The 13,888-nt window shown below is 39.0% G+C and overlaps 1 protein-coding gene across 35 annotated transcripts in view; it reads left to right on the forward strand.

The window, feature by feature from the left end:
- The window catches only part of PLEKHA5 (pleckstrin homology domain containing A5), a 178,776-nt gene that overhangs the window by 67,291 nt on the left and 97,597 nt on the right, over positions 1–13,888 (forward strand). For 2 of the 35 annotated variants that reach the window (XM_083572560.1, XM_083572570.1), the window contains exon 1: positions 897–1,054. The exons of 31 other annotated variants lie outside the window; for them this stretch is intronic. The gene's annotated coding sequence lies outside the window, so the exon portion shown is untranslated. Of the gene's footprint in view, positions 1–893; positions 1,055–13,888 lie in introns of those variants that run through there. 2 more of the 35 variants (XM_083572576.1, XM_083572574.1) reach the window with 2 other exon arrangements.

The raw sequence follows: 13,888 nt of genomic DNA on the forward strand, positions 1-13,888 counted from the left end.
CTAAAGTTGCATTGAATCTCACTCACTGACTGGAGAACCTTAGACATCTAATAAAGTACAGACAAACTCCATTTCCCAGACCTAGTGGGAAGAGTTCAGAAAAGGTGAGTGAGAACTGCCTATCTCATGAATGAATCTGTTTTATATTGGATTTATTTTTTTATTTGAAATGATAGTAAAACAGTGAAATCTGGTTTCACTGGATTTAAACAGAAACAACTTAAGTAGCCATGGCAGTACTTAAGTGCAGTGTTAAATAACTTAAATAAAAATCTTAGTTGGTTTGCTGTTTTTCCATGGCCTGCCAACTATCTGTAAGTCAGTTAAGCTGTGATGAATAGTACAATTCCAAAGTGCAGTGTTAGAGTGTGGTCTTTTCTAATTATATTGCGAAACAGCATATTATTCTGGGGTACAGACCAGTGTACAGAACAAACTAAGGATGCTAGATAGTACCAGACTAAAGTGGATTAGATTTACGAATACTAACATGAACCTTCGGGTGCAAAATTTACAGTTGAAAGAATATTCTGCTAAGATTTGAGGGTCAAATGGTGATCCAGTTAAGTGTTATTCTCATCTATCAAAGAATAGTATTGAAGTCTGGGTATATGTTACAGCCTAGTGTTGCAAATAGCCTCTTGCACACATGGTCCAATTAATTCTAGGGGGATAGAGAGGTCATGAGAGAGGAGAAAATCAATACTTCATGGTGGTTCTGATTTGCTTATTGCAGTTAGTGATTTTTTAAAGATTTGATTTACAGCCCTGTGTTGCTTTGAAAGTAGGCCATCACACACAGAGATGCCTAGCATCAGACTGTTTTTTCAAAGTGGATACAGAGCATGCTCATATTGAATATTTACTCTGAGATTGCAGCCTCTCAGAGCTCCGTCAGTGAAACAGTCATCGAAGTGAGAAGGAAAAGAGCACAGCATGTCCTTTTGTCACTGTTATGTTTGCGATTACATGATTTATTAGTAGAACTGAAGACTTAAGTTGGAGATAAGCCTGAATTTAGCAAGAGCACGATTTCAACAACAAGCTGTCCTAGGTGAGTTAATATGGGCTATGTTTTCCTCTCCCTTGTGTCTAACACAGGAATATAGCTTTATTTTGCTTCCAAGTCTAGCCCCAGAAATACTCTTTATTTCTTTACGCAGTTGAATAACAACAGATTATTGTTGTCATCTAAACTGAGCTTCTATATTGGCAGTAGCAAGAATATCATTTAATTGTTGTGTGTGACCATTACCAGTGGAGTGAAGTAGAGTAGCATGCCCTTTACAAAAAAGATTTCAAGGAAGTGGGACCATTCTATAGCAGGAATGAAAAACTGACATGAGGCTTATTTTCCCTTCTATGGGCTGCACATGCTTAATTGTCCTAGTAATATCTTTCAGATGTGTAAATTTCTTCATGTTCTGTATTGGTTGTAGTTTAAATCTGTTTCTTTGCCTGTTGAGGCTCTTCGAAGGCATGATGATCAATGTTTTCAAAACAATTACAGAGTGAATCGTATAGCATTCATTGTTTGTATAGTTCCTAGCAAAAACAGTTCTGTTATACTTTAATATATTTGTTTAATCTTGATATTATGCACTATATGAAACAGAAGGCAATTTATTTTAGTAAACTTTAAGAAATTGTTTGTGTGCAGTGGGAGGTATGTGTGGATATACTTACATGAAGTAAAATTAATGGTAGGTAATGTTGCATCTATTTGTACTGAATGATTCGAGTAACCTTTTGAAATGAGTAAAATTTATTTGACAAGCATTTTGTTAAACATGTCTAATTATTTTTCATAGCCATATTATTCCCTCAGCTGTTCAAGATTCTATATTCTGCATTGCATTTTGCAGAAGTGACTTGTCTGTTTAACATAAAAATGCTAAAGGTGAACCATGTAGTTTGTGCCTACTGATCAAATAGATACTGTTGAAAATAAAATTCTTTTTAAACAATCAGATTATAAACTGATTTAAGAATGGTTACCTTGTAATTTTAAGGGCAGGTACCTGTTGCCTGATGCAAAATGATCCGTGAACATACACAAGTATATGTAAAAAGATTGCGTGCATGTAAGCATTTTGGCTCACTAGTTGAACATTGTATCTTATTTGGGGATCATAGCTAGGCACTTTGTAGAGGTTTTAAAAAGGAGAGGAAGGATTAGGTACAAAACAGATTGCTTTCAGGCAAAGGCGGGGTTTCCACCTTTCAATTCATTTTAAATTCTTGTCATGCAAGCAGTAAATGATGTAAATGGGTACTATAAATGTATCTGTAGGTACCATGTACATACCAAGTTATAAAGATGGTGCTATTGTTTATTATTGTGATGGTCACATGTTTTTATGAAGGCTCACAGTGTTTAAAGTAATTTCAATAACAGAAGATTTGCCAAGACAGTAGTCACTAAGACTAAGCCCACATCTATCTCTATTTCTTGGAGTAATTCCTCTATAAACAGTTATGTGTTCAGCTTATTCAGAAAATGTGAAAATCTAGAGGATTGTTTCCACACCTGTGATGCCATTTTTAGACTTGGTTTCATGTTGGAAAACCCACATGTTACAAATTACATCAGCATAATAAGTAATATTTGGAAATTTAACACATTTTATAGCCCAGTGTTCAGAATGCTTTCATGTAAAAATACACGAGGTAAGCTTGAGTACCTTTTAAGAGGCTAATGCTCACTCTAGAAAGCTCATCATGTATGCTTTTGCAAGCAATTTGATTTTTTTTATTGTATCATACACAGCATGCTCTCCAGTGCGAATACCTATATGAAACACACACGCTGCTGCTTGCTGATTAATGTAGAGCTCTCTCTGCAGGGGTTGAAGGATGTTATGAATAGATATATTCTGTGAAGAGAGGCTTGCTGATTTTTGTTCAGTAGGGTTTTCAGTAAAACTAGCAAGGCTAGCAAGAATACACAAATCTGGAACAATATGTGTTTATAGGGTGTTTGAAATCTTTGCTACACAAGGCTAGGGTTTCATACTGCCTGTGGATCTGAGGACATGCCTAACAGGGACAGTTTTTCATTTTGAGCAATAAGAAATAAACACACAAAGTTTCACTGTGGAAAACACATGTTTTACATGCAGAAGGTCCCAGGTTCATCCCTTGGTAGCTAAAAAAAATTCAGAGAATATGGTTCCTGGGAGAGACCTGGCAGACCTTGGAGAGCTGCTGTCAAGCAAATTAGACAGTACTGCCTTTTGAACAGCAGCCCTCCTTGCCATATGACAAGCTACTTTCAAAACCAAGGGGGATTTCCAAAGATAGGTTGTGAAACATCACAGGGGTCTGATAAGAAACAAGAATCAATCCCGGCAGACCTGGCATACCTGAAGTAGGCATTTTTCTACAATGCTGGCATCTTGGAGGAATCGTGGTTGGAGAGGGAAGGCCTAATATAAGGTAATACTGCAGTGTAATATTGGCTCTTCTCTTCACTCACAATCAAATACTCTTTGATTTTGTATTATGTTTACCAAGTCCCCCCCCCCCCAAGAGTTGCTTGTGTCTGTGTTCTTACCGCATTCAAGATAATCTGTAATGCCATAACATAGGCTTTAGTTATTATGAATGAGGTCCAGCGTAGCACCAGCAGATGAGACAGGACTTCTCCTTCTCCCCTGCAGCTCCTGAACCCTTCCAATCTACTCCAGAGTATTCAGAGGAGATTTGAGGTTATTGCAGGGTGGAGAATAGGGAAGGAAAATGGTATGTGAACATAGAAAACAATACTTTTGCCTTCTGTTTCAGTATGCCTTGTGGTGGCATTCAGTATGGAGACTAGATTCTGTCTGAAATCAGTGTTTTAGTTTGGTTTATTTATTATTTTGTAAAATTTATATACTGCTTGATTGGGTTTTGTTTTTTAAAAAAAACAAGCCTGAATGCAGTTTCCAAAAAATTTTCTTAAGAATAAAAAGAATAATTCCAAAAGCATAACTACTTACTTATAAGAGTATTTTACTCCTTACCTTAATATGCTGCTTACTGTTGTAGTGTACAGAAAGGGGAGAAATTAGGTACCAGAGTAGATTTGCGGAAGATGCTAAAACAGGTCTCTAATTTGCCAAAGGGTCGTATTTTCTTTGGGGCCTTTAAAATGTGTATACAGTATAGCTGATACAGGACTGAGAAGCTCAGTATAAACTCACTGCTACTAGGGAAAAGCTGGATGCGTTGAGAAGAAAAAGACCACCAGGAGTGTGTATTTTTAAAGCACATAGAAATTTCCATCACTCATGAAATACATGGGTTCATCCCTCATGAAATACATGGATTTGATAGATATGCACATGGTAGTATGCCACCCTGTAAATGGATTAATTAGACTAAACATATGATGCTTAAGCATAACATATGAATTCTTGTTGAAATAATCCCGTATGTTGATTCTAGGAATCACATTATCTGGATATCAATAGTTGGAGTATGTTAAGTATATTAATATAAATCACAATGAAAATGTATTTTGCTTCCACTGGAATTGTGCTGTGTTCCTTGGGCAAGGTATTTTCTCTGTTCACTGTTGTACTGAGGACACTATCAGTAGAAAACATAATGATGGAGTGCAATTAAACTGACTGTGTCTAGATTAGCAAGATAAGAGATGTCATTCTGAATCAACCCATTTATTCATCAAATCGGATATCTTGCTTTTGGCAGTGGCAAATACTTAAATGCTTCAAAGGAAGTAAGAAAACCCCTTCTTAATGCACCTGGCCAATTGTGCAATTATCTGCTTTCTGCCCGAATGCTCAGTTTATAAAAATAGCTGTTTTACAACTCCCATGGTGCAGAGTAGGCTTCCTGGATTGGTATTGGTATTGATTTTAATTGGTCTTATCTCAGTAAGGCTCAGGTTGGGAAGAAGCACAGAAAAATAAATCTGATTCCAGGATTTTTATCGTAATAGCATATATTGTACAGTGGTACCTCGGGTTACAGATGCTTCAGGTTACAGACTCCGCTAACCCAGAAATAGTACCTCGTGTTAAGAACTTTGCCCCAGGATGAGAACAGAAATCGCGTGGCGGCAGCGGGAGGCCCCATTAGCTAAAGTGGTACCTCAGGTTTAGAACATTTTCAGGTTAAGAACAGACCTCCGGAACTAGAGGTCTTAACCAGTTCTTAACCAGAAGTACCGCTGTAATAGGTTAGATTCTGCTGCAGCCTATTTGCTCCTGGCTGCTACTGCAAATTCTCCCAGTCAAAGCAGGTTCAAGTAGGTGATGAGGAGTTTTGCTTAATATGATTAGGAGGGACCAGTTGGTTAAAGGGATTCAGGTCGGAGCTAAACAATATAAACTGAGAGCATTTGCAGATGACTTAGTACTTACATCACAAGAGCCAGAAGCTAGCACGAAAAGAGTTTTGGAAATAATTCAAGAGTTTGGTCAAATGGCAGGATTTAAATTGAATAAGTCTAAGACAAAGGTTTTGGAGAAAAATTTGACACAGATAGAAAAGGAAAGGTTTCAGAATGAGACAGGGTTAATTGTGGTTAAAAAAGTGAAATATTTGGGTATAAATATGACAGCTAAAAATGTGAATTTGTTTAAAGATAATTATGAAAAAACTTGGAGAGAAGTGAAAAAAGATTTGGAGATTTGGTCCAACTTAAAGCTTTCCTTGTTAGGCCGTATTGCAGCTATAAAGATGAATGTATTGCCAAGAATGTTGTTTTTGTTCCAAGCATTGCAAATAATTGATAAAATGGATTGTTTCAAGAGGTGGCAAAAAGACATATCTAAATTTGTCTGGCAGGGCAAAAAGCCCAGAATTAAATTTAAGATATTAACGGATTCAAAGGAAAGAGGGGGGGTTGCCCTGCCAGACTTTAAACTTTACTATGAAGCGGCAGCTTTCTGCTGGCTGAAAGAATGGCTACTTCTTGAAAATACAGACATTTTGGATTTGGAAGGTTTTAATAACATTTTTGGGTGGCATGCATATTTGTGGTATGACAAGGTCAAAGCACATAAAAGTTTCAAAAATCATATTGTCAGAAAAGCATTATTAAATGTCTGGGTCAGATATAAAGACTTGCTGGAAAATAAAACTCCAAGGTGGCTGTCGCCAATGGAAGCTAAGGCAGTCAAAAAGTTAAATATGGAGTCCAAGTGGCCAAGATACTGGGAAATTTTGGAAAAGGAAGGGGACAAATTGAGATTGCAGAGTTTTGAGAAATTAAAAGGGAAGGTGAGAGATTGGTTCCACTACCATCAAATAAATGAAGCGTTTAAACTGGACAGTAAAATTGGCTTCCAGGTGGAAAAATCAAAATTGGAGATAGAACTGTTAGAACCCAGTACTAAGAATTTGTCCAAAATGTACAATTTGCTGTTGAAATGGAATACACAAGATGAAACAGTTAAATCGGTCATGATTAAATGGGCTCAGGACATTGGTCATAATATTTTGTTTGCTGATTGGGAAAAGTTGTGGACCACCGGGATAAAATTTACGGCATGTAATGCCTTAAGAGAAAACATTATGAAAATGATATATAGGTGGTACATAACCCCAGTCAAGCTTGCAAAGATTTACCATGTGCCTGACAACAAATGTTGGAAATGTAAAGAAACTGAAGGTACATTTTTTCATCTTTGGTGGACTTGCCCGAAGATTAAGGCATTCTGGGAAATGATCTATAATGAACTTAAAAAGGTATTTAAATATACTTTCCCCAAGAAACCAGAGGCCTTTCTCTTGGGTATTGTCGGCCAAGGGGTGTTAAAGACGGATATAACTTTCTTTATGTATGCTACAACAGCAGCTAGAATACTCATTGCGAAGTACTGGAAGACGCAAGAACTACCCACACTGGAAGAATGGCAGATGAAGGTGATAGACTACATGGGCTTAGCAGAAATGACGAGCAGAATCCGAAACCAGGGAAGAGAAGCAGCGCAAGAAGAATGGAAAAAATTCAAGGACTATTTAAAGAAATATTACAAAGTTATTGAAAGTTAGAATGATGTTGGACTGGAAAGTAAATGGTTGCTATTAGCAATGGTTAAGACAAGGAGAATAAGGAAGAATAGTCTAAATTTAAATTAAAATAAGGGAAGATTTGCTGAACAATCGATAAGAATTTGGAATACAGAAAGGGGAGGCATGAGGAAGTCGGGGAAGATAGGATATGAAATTAGGATATGAAATGATACATGTTTTTTGTTCTGTTTTTGTCTTTGTATGTTTGTTTGTTGTGTTGTGTTTATATGGAAAAAATAAAAATATTATAAAAAAAAAAAAACAAGTAGGTGATGAGGAAACTCAGCTGTAATTATATTCCATCATGCACGTGGCTTGATTGGCTGTCAGCTGAATAGTTGGCCCAATATGATGGAGGGAAATTTACATCACTTGTTTCAACTACTAGGCATAGAAATGTTCCCTTTGTAGATTTTTCTAACAATAAATCTTGGAGTACTTGTACTTTCCTCATTTTAGATTTCTATTGTGGGAGTACTCTTAATGATTTTGATACCCACATGTAAAGTTGGTGTGAAGTGAATAGACTCTCAGTTGCACAACAAAAGATACTGCCAGCAAAAGATGTTATCCAGAGGAAAACCATGATGTAAAATTATATTGCAAAGCACAGCACTTTGGAAAAATCTGAAGGAAATGAGTATTAAATTATGGTGAGGGTATTGATGTGCATTCAAAATACACAGAAAGAAGAGGGGCACGAGATGGGGGAGAGTGACCTTGCTCATTCTTCTTGATCTTTCAGTGGCTTTTGATACCATTGACCATGGTATTATTCTGGAGAATCTCAAGGAAGTTGAAGTTGTGGGCGCACTGTACTTCAGGGTTCTGTTCCTACCTAGAGTGCCGTTTCCAGAAAGTAGTTATGGGAGGCCAACAACATGGGAGTTGCTGGATCCTGTGAAGATAGAGGTGTTAATGTTTTATAAGTCTAAGAGGTAGGAAGACAGCCTATTGTGGATGGGGTTTCACTGCCTTGGAAGGAGAAGGTTTTTGTACCTTGAGATTACTCATAGATTCAGTATTGACACTTGAGGCACAGGTGGCTTCAGTGGCTAGGAGTGTCTGTTTCCAGCTGTGGTTGGAAAGAGCAGTATAGATGTGAGCCATATTGGAGCCTTGCACACATGAGCAAAAGAGTAAAGAGCCTTGTGTCCCTCTTCTAAAACTGAAAAAGGAGAGCTTCATGCATGCTTCTGATTTTTTCATTTGTGAAAGCAGGGGATACTCTGGTACCACTTTGTTTACCTCCATCACAGAGAGAAGTGATTCAGAATATTAAGCAAAGAGATTAAAGCACACTTGACAGTTTATTTGGCAGAACCAAACAAATTATACATCCCTTTGATAAGGCAGCTGGGAAGACTGCTAGTGGTGATGGAGAGGGAGCTGGAGTCTCTAATGGTATTCTAATTCTTGAACATGACTGTTTTTAAGAAGTAATATTCTTATTTCTCTTCAAATGTCAGCATGTGTTGTTACGATTAGAAAAAAAAATTATCTTCAGCATTGAGAACAAATGCCTGTGTTCTTCCCAACTGAACCGAAACATTTATTGAAATCAGCAGATTGCAAATAGAGGCTAGTCCACTTAGAAGATAAGCTTCTTCTGCTACCAGCTATTACTTTGTCCTTTTAGTGGGTATCTGTGCTGTAAATCTAAATAAGCTTATATTGCGGCTCCACTGAATTAAATCAGAAGGTTCACCATAGATCGAGTTGGAATGTTCTCATAGCAGATGCTCGGCGGACTTTCTTTTACAGTTCTAGAACATGCTTTGTTGGCACTTAGATTGGAATATTCAGCTTTGAAATTGCAGTCTGGCTGCTACAGCTTTTGTAACCATTTTCATGATCAACAATTCTTCAAAAGGGATGAGGAGACACAATTACAAAAATACAAAAGCAGTAATGAGCTCCAAATAATATGTTTGTCTATAGCATGGGTCAGTAAACTAAGGTCTGCGGGACGGATCAGGCCCAATTGCCTTCTAAATCTGGCCCACGGATGGTCCAATATAATCGCCGTGTGGATCGCCAGTGTGTACGCTCTTTCCCTCCTTCTCCCTCACATGGCGGTGGCGGTACCACCTCCTCGCTCCCTCCCTCCTCCTGGCGTCTCCCCATCCTGCCTAGAGGAGGAAGGGGGTTGGGCTTTGTTGGTGCCAGCCCCTCTCCAGAGCCCTTTTGCGTGCTACTCATTGCACCCCCCCACTTCCGCCAGCCCCTGCCACTCACAAGACACAGGAACTACAGTTCGCTGAGTGCCCCTCTTGAATGGCCGCCATTTAAGGCAGCCCTTTTCCAGAGCCCTTTTGCTCTGGGGGCTGCTCATCGTCCCTCGTTCATTCCCGCCCCAAATATAGTCCGGCCCCCTACAAGGTCTGAGGGACAGTGGACTGGCCCCCTGCTGAAAAAGTTTGAGGACCCCTGATCTACAGTATAAAGCTCTGTTGCACAAAAGAGAAAAACAAATCATAAATGTATCCATCTTTATTGGTATCACGTAAAATGTTACAGTATATTATCACAAACCCATTAACTATGGATTGCAATGAATTAAACTCAAGGAATCCCTGGGTGAAAGAGGTCCTCAGCAGAATAAAATACAGCTGCTGTGAAAGCACAGAAACAAGTGCTAAGAGTGTGAGATCAATACTTAGAAGCAACCCATTAAATATTTTTACACAAATTATGTTTTATACTACTGAGGGCCTCCAGGTGTTCACAGAATTCAGCACAGTACATACCATACTATTCCTGAAATTCCTTTTGTGATTGTCCTGTGTGTCTTTATTCCAGTCCCCAGTTTAGTGGTTGAAACCCCATTTCATACATTCATCCTGGTATGGCCTTGTAATGGTGTGGCGGTGAACCGAAGCCCTTTGTCTTAAGTATATGCAAGTACATTCTTCTCCCCTCAGTAAAAAGCGAGGAAGCAAAAAGAGTGGCGAAATCTATAAGTAAAAATAAAAAATAAAGAAACAGGTCAAAGCTGACTGTCATCCCACTCCATTAGGAGAGCTTTTTGCACGGTTTGGCTGAGAATGTAAAAAAAAAAAATGCTCTTCATCAATCCTTCACTCACTCTTCAAGTTGCCAGTTGACAAGGACTTTTCCCTTCAGAGCTGGTACTGACGTTTGTGTTACTTGGCACCTGCTCCTTTGCTGTTTTTGTCTGTTACTTAATATTGTGCCTCTGTGATGGATTGGAACTAGAGTGAGGAGAAAGCGCGGGAGAAAGGACAGGACGTTTCCCCTATGCTTTTATGCTGAAAGGAAAATTCGATTCAAGGTTCTGCAGAGAGCTTTGGGAGTAGGTTGCTTCTATGGCAAACCTATGTTGAATCTTCAAAATGCTTTGAGGAGCATCACATTCCATATTTTACCTGTAGCTTTAAATAGCCCTAGGACATGTTATCATCCTTTAAAAATGATCTTTGGATTTTCCAGAATGCATTTCCCCTTACTTCAGTAACAATTCTCAATGGAGTCCTATTCTTGGGTATTAAAGAGCTGATGATAGCCTCAAAGTTAGCTAAGTCCTACTTGGCAGTACACAGTACTTGTGTAGGAAAGTACAGTTTTTATTGTGAATACAGTGGTACCTCGGGTTACAAACACCTCAGGTTACAGACTTTGCTAACCCGGAAGTAGTACCTCGGGTTAAGAACTTTGCCGCAGGATGAGAACAGATATTGCACGGTGGCGGCATCAGGAGGCCCCATTAGCTAAAGTGGTACCTCGGTTAAGAACGATTTCAGGTTAAGAACGGACCTCTGAAACGAATTAAGTTCTTAATCAGAGGTACCACTGTAATAGGTTAGATTCTGCTGCAGCCTATTTGCTCCTGGCTGCTACTGTTAAGTTTGTAACCAGAGGTATCACTGTAACTTGGGGGACACACGAATGTATCTGCTGGTTCCAAGCATGAGGCATGTGATAGGCCATCTCGCAGAAAAGTTAATTTTAAGATTCTATGTGAATTCTGTCTTGTGTTTTACTTGATGGGAGTTGTATTACAGCCAAGTAGATGAATCTGTTTTTTCATCAAGCTGCTTATTCTGTCCCACCAAATCCACATCTAATGCAATGAAATTATCTTGAAGCTTATTTCTGCTGTCTACAGCTTGAGCAATATTTTTACCATAACACTAACTTTTACCCCAGCACATTATAAGCACACCAGCTGCCATCTTCTTAGTACTTCCACCTAGAGTGTTTCCATCACCACGCTCAATTATTATGACTATAAGGGATTCTGCAGTGAATAAAACTGCTAGCACATTTGCAAAGCTATGCATGGTCCAATATAGTTTCAAATTGGATGGAAGACTGTGTGTTCAGATCCCTGCATTGCAGGGGGTTGGACTAGATGACCCTCGGGGTGGGTTCCTTCCAGTTCAACAATTCTGTGATTCTAAGAATGTTACAAATCTATTTGGTGTTTCTACATTGGTGTACAAGAACTATATTCACATTTTACTCCTCGTGCAGTGTGTTTTGAAGTAATCATATAATATGCCTAAATTTACTTCTCAAAATTTTCTGACAATTCTGCAAAATTCTAGGGACAGTTTTCTTTTTTTGTCAAAATTGTTCTAGCCAAGTTTAACTCAAGGGACTTCATTTTCCTTCAGAAGAAAAATCCATCCACATGTGATTAGTTCCATTGACATAGTGGGCTGATTGTTGGAGGAAAGCATGCATGATCAAACTTTGCTTTTTCAAGATTCTCAGAATAGTTTTTTTTGTTCTGTAATCACTTCTAAGGGCTGTAACTGTCGAATAACAAAATACATTAATTGGATTGCATTATTTCCTGAAAGCTGGCAAGAGATGAAATATTTTCACCACAAGAGGGAGCAGAAGATGTTAATGGTTCTGAAAACAGGTCTCCCTCTCTCCCCATCACATCCAAGCCTTTAGGGTTTGTGGAACTAAAAGTAAATGTTTTGCTGTTGCTGGCATAGCTGTTGTTGGCATTATTGTTTAAAAACCTAATCTCCTATGCTGGCCTCTTGGACTCAAGTGGGATTAGCTCTGCTCATAGGCTCAAGGCAGGAACTTGTTGCTTCCTTAGGTGCTCCTGGAAGTGACTTCAATTTCAACTTCCTGCCTCTAGCTCCAAGCAGCGCTGGAGATACTCTCTGCATTCCTTGCTTAAGACTTCTGGTTACTTGCAACAATCTTCTTTATTCCTTTATACAGTACTGACTTTCAGGGTCTCTCATGTGATTTCATGTAATCTTAAAGTGACTTGGTTTTCACTTCCCTTCCCTTTCTCCCAAATCCTTTTGAGTTGCCTAGCGAAGCTGCTTCAGTGATGGAGGGAGCTTGAGAGTGGGAAAAGGACTTCTTGCTCTCCTTTGCATGCCTCATCCCTTCCTTCTCTGACTCCACCTCTTCCTAAAGGAGGAGGGACTGGTGCTGCCTGCACAGGTACATGATGAGGCTGCCCCCCACCTCCGGGCTCGCTCAGCTGCTTCCTGCAACGTTGGCAGATGGCATAGCTGGGCTGTTCTGCCAACTGAAAGTGATCCCAGCCTATGCTCTGCTGGTTGCTCTCACTAATAATACCGCCAGCCTTAGAAGGAGGGGGAACCTACAGCTGCTGCATTTAATTATTACTCCTGCCTGCAGCAATGATGGTGTGTTTGGATTTGTTGAGGGGAGAACTCAGACAGCAAGTGCTGCTGCCAAGACACTTCCATTGCCTGAATTCTGCCCCAACTCCACATACATGGATCATAATTAGACACACCACGTATTATTTGCAATAGGGATGTACCTGTGTAGTAGTGTTGTTGATAAATGACAAAAATGTGTGTTGTGTTGCAATTTGCTGTTTACAACAGTTGGGTGCTTGTCCACACAGTAATTGTTCTGTAGCCAGTAACTGTCTGTGGCTGTTTCTTGCAAATGGTTCCCTGCCCGACTAACAAGTATTAGCAGAATCATCTCCATAGTGCTGAGTAAATTATCATCTGTCTGTTATTGCAAAAGTGTAAAGGTGTGCCAGTTTAACATACATTGAAGCTCTAATTATCACTGACTGTATCTCATTGCATTCAACTCTCACCTTAATTCCCCCCCCCCTTTTATACCTGCCAAGTTTTCACTTCACGCATCTAATGAATATGGCTTGCATTTGAGTCCTCAAAAGCTTATGCCATAATAATTTTGTTATTATTTAAAGTGTCACAAGACAGTACTTGTGTGTGAGCAGCAAGACACACTATGGCTTGGCTATAAATTAAATAAAAATAATTTGGGACAGACTAAGAGTTTTGTGTATAATACAATGCAGATACCTAAGAACATATAATTATAAATGAGCCTCTTACATATGTACTTTCAGTTTGTATGGAAACTCAATGAGAGATGTGAGCTTGCTTTTGCTGGGTAATCTCATGTATATTAGGTCTGATTTGAGACAAACTCTCATCTCCTCCTCAACACAGAGAAGACTTTCTCTTTTCTGATCATATTTTTCAGAGTTGAAAATCCCTGTTCACAACAAAATAGTTGTGGAGTACTGTAGAAGAATAGCCAATGCTCTTGAAGAGAGGTGTGGATGCTGCTTCTGGCTGTAGAAATATTTTGATACTGTATTGAAATGTTTAAATGTTTATTTGATTGTCATTGAATCTTCCCACCACACTTACCATCCTCTCCTGACGCAACTGTGTGGCACGCCACACCCTTTGAGAACCACTGTGCTAGTAAATCAAGTTGTGCTTTAATAAATTTTGAGAAATGCTGCCCTGGCCTGATTCTGTGCTTTCTATCTTTTTGTTTTGTGGTGATGGATTTAAAGGACCAGTGCTGACATAATGTTCCTTGTCCCAAGCTAGTT

This window comes from Podarcis filfolensis, assembly GCF_964270895.1.
Source record: "Podarcis filfolensis genome assembly, chromosome: 10".
In the NCBI taxonomy this organism is placed as follows: Eukaryota; Metazoa; Chordata; class Lepidosauria; order Squamata; family Lacertidae; genus Podarcis; species Podarcis filfolensis.